The following is a 3,642-nucleotide window of genomic DNA, read 5'->3' on the forward strand; positions in this document are numbered from 1 at the left end:
CATGAAGTTTCCTCTCATGCATTGCCGGGTGCATTTTAACTTGCTCTTCAAATGCTTGAGCAATGCCTTTGGAAACCAATAAATATGCAGAATAGGTTACTCTGAGCTGACTGTGCAACATGAAAGCTGACACCCAGAGGAAGATTATTAAGTGACTCATGCAGTTCTAAACAACAAACTACATTTTGAAAATGAAAATACAAAATAGAAATCTACTTATGTCTATAGAACAGGTGAAATTAAAGCAGGCAAGTATCTTTAAATGTTATGTCCTTATTCCAGTGTATTCATTCACTAACTTCAGAATAATAATGTAGTGTCAATATTTACAGCCAGTTTTCAAATTGCTATATTAATACTAACTCCTTCTGTACCTGATTGCCTCTCTTTTCCCTCTATTTTCTTTACAGAATGCTTATTTTTTGTGCAAGCCCTATTATTCTTTCTCTGAATACATTATTGCTCCCTGGTTTGCAGTAAAGGCTGCTGGCTTCTGTGTTTCTAATCAGGATTTCCATTAAACAGTCACAGAGGTTATTGTTTGGTTATGTTTGTAGTTAGTAGCTCTTAGCTTTATCTGTTTAGTGGTGGTTTACAAATGTCTGCTAATACTAAATTAGAACCGTAATTTCTCATGACTTCTACTCTTATTTTCCCTTTCCCCTTCCTCTCTTGCAAATCAGAGGTGGAGAAGGAGGAAAACCACTGCAAGATGAAATGCTTTACCATATTCACCCTGTGGGACAGTGGATAAAGAAGATCACAGTTATTTGGCTTGGGATCTGGATCTTATTAATGTCTTCAGGCTTCCCTAATCCTCAATGGCAGAAATCTGGATTCTTCCTGCTGTTAACGGGCCTTAACATGAACTTGTGAAGTTCACTAAAAATTTCTGTAGCTAAATAAACTCAGCGTTGCTGAAATTTTCTTCCGTCTAATTGTCTAGTGAATGGGTATCACACCACCATGCAGCTGCTCGATGTCCCCAAAACTGACATATGCTAAAGCATGTCAGTTAGGCTGTCCCTTTTGCAGCCAATAAGCAGCTTTCCTAAATTTAGAGTTTAAAACATGCAGCTTGTAAAGCCTTAGAAGAGAATGGACAGTAATATATTTTCTGCATTGTGTTCTGTCTTGCAGTCTGAAAAAGAGCAAATTTCTGCTTTTGCAATACTCCGTATATTTCAAGAACAAATAACAAATCAGAAGAAAAAGGTAAAAGGTATGTTAAATATCATCTATAAGAATGAACATTTAACTGTTCTCTCATAAAACATTTAGGGTGTTAATAAAAATAATTTTATTCCATTTAATCCAAGATAATTATTGATACATTACAGTAGAACAGTAGATGTTATATGACTTAGAGGTGCTTACATAGTACATGTTTGTGTATTAATGTATACATGCATCTGATTTAACAATTTAGCAAGAGTATCTATGATTATATCAGAAAATGATGTAATCTTTCATCATAGTTAAAAATCAAGTTTTTAACTATGATTTTGTTTTCCTAATATTTTACAATAATGATCAGCTTTTATGGCAGAAAATGCTATTTTTAAAATAATGAAAACTTCTAATCCAATTTCTAATTTGTGCAGGTCAATAAAATTAGTACCATAAGAACTTAATTTATTGGATGAATTGGAAGAAGACCCAATATATGTTAGTGAGAGGTCTTATGATTTGTGAGATTTTCTTCTGTCTCAAAAATTAGAGTAATGTATGAAGAACTCAAATTATTTTCAAATATAAAGTTGAACCTCAAGCTTAGTCAAATGTAACTGGCTGGTGAGATATAAAATAGTAGCTAACACTTACATAGCACTTCATGCCTCTCACTTTACATATATTAACCTGTCTAATTCTCACACCAACTTTATGAGGTAGGTACTATCTCCATTTTTAAAATGAAGAAACCAAGATACCAAGATATTAAGTAAATTGTTCATAGTCACATAACTGGTAAGTCACAGGCTGGAATTTTAACCCAGGCACTATGGCTCATATTATATCTATTATGCTAGTCTCCATTTTGACACAACATTCTCCCTCTCTTTAAAAAATAAAAGTATTTTTCACTATCATTGCTTTCACTGCTCTCCCCTAGCGCCACCGCGTCCACGCCCCTCCCGTGCCTCACTTCTTTTTTACTGTATCTTAGTACGTTGAATGATTTCACTGAGATTGTGGCTAAAGGGGTTCAGAGGAGAGGGGCCATGCTTGGTCTGAGGTATTTCCTCCCTTGCCTGCCCCCTGCCTCTCTCCATCCTCCTTTTCTTCCCTTCCTCCTCCCCATCTCCATCTCCATTTAAAGCCTAAATTCTCTCTTGAGGAGGTGTGGATGGGGGAAAGGGAGACAGAAATCTTCTTTAATAACTGGTTTCAGGTTAATCTTATATTTCTTGACTCTCCTTTGCTTTAGTAGATACTTTTGGTTTCCTTATAGGTAGTGTGTGTGATTTCCTTGGGGTATTGTTTAGCAGTGTGTCTCCCACTGACCTCTACCCATAATTAGTGACTGTGAGCCCTTCTGTAGTTCATCCCATCACTTGACTTGACCCTTGCTCTGAAGATCTTGTCTTTCTATAACCTCCTTGTTCCTTTACCTAGAGCCATGGGAACATCGGTGTCTTCTTCTGTGCTTTCCAACGGAAGCAACAGGCATGAGGTTAAGAGGTCCTGTCAATTTTACCAGATTCTGATTCAGGCCCTAAGTAGAAAAAAAAAAAAAAAAAAGGCAGCGGTATAACAAAGAAACTCACGCTAAGCTGATTCTATATGTTTGCTGTTAAAATGTATAAATACTATGGAAGGGAAATTATTGATATGGGTTGATAGCTATCCTTTAAAGAAAATTTTTAAGAATGTTTTATATATTAATTTTATATAACGATATAAGAAATTGATCTATTGTAATTATATGTGAAATAGTGCACATGAAAAACTTTACTGTATATTGATCAGAAATGTTCACATTTCTGAGCTTGGTCATATTCTTTTCTAACTCAGGCCATGATCTATGTCAATTCACTTGGTTTCTGGGTGGTTAAATGTGCTAAGTAGTGGCACAGAGCCCTGAAAGAATTAGCACCTATTATGGAGCGCAGGGCTGAAATAGTATTTGAATTGGATTTTCATTTTATTTTCTCTCTTTTTTTTTTTTTTTGACAATGGAATGCAACACTTACACAATGATCTCAAGCAGTATTGATGGGAAATGAGCAATTCTAATCAATCCTTTGAAATGAGAAAATAGAACAAGGCATAGGCAGAGAAAAATTATTCAGTGCTCTGTTGGTTACTGGAATTTCATCACCATACCAGATATTGGACCTTAGAGAATTACTGTTGTTGTTTTCATGGGTTACTTCAACTGATAACAATGACCAAAAAAAAAAAAAACTACCCTGCTATTTGCCCAATTGGCTGCAGCCAAGTTTTGTGAAATGTTGGCTTTATGATAAGTTTGAGGAAGAAGGGTCAATCTTTCTTTTTTACTTCTTTTACTAATCTTTGATAGAATAGTTGGCTCCCTAAATTCACAAAAATGCAAAAGAGGATGAAGTGCCTCACATTCGTGAAGTATCGTATAAATTGTGAGAGACTCAGACTTCACTGATTAGAAAAGTGCCAGCT

This window comes from Pteropus vampyrus, unplaced genomic scaffold (assembly GCF_000151845.1).
Source record: "Pteropus vampyrus isolate Shadow unplaced genomic scaffold, Pvam_2.0 Scaffold234, whole genome shotgun sequence".
In the NCBI taxonomy this organism is placed as follows: Eukaryota; Metazoa; Chordata; class Mammalia; order Chiroptera; family Pteropodidae; genus Pteropus; species Pteropus vampyrus.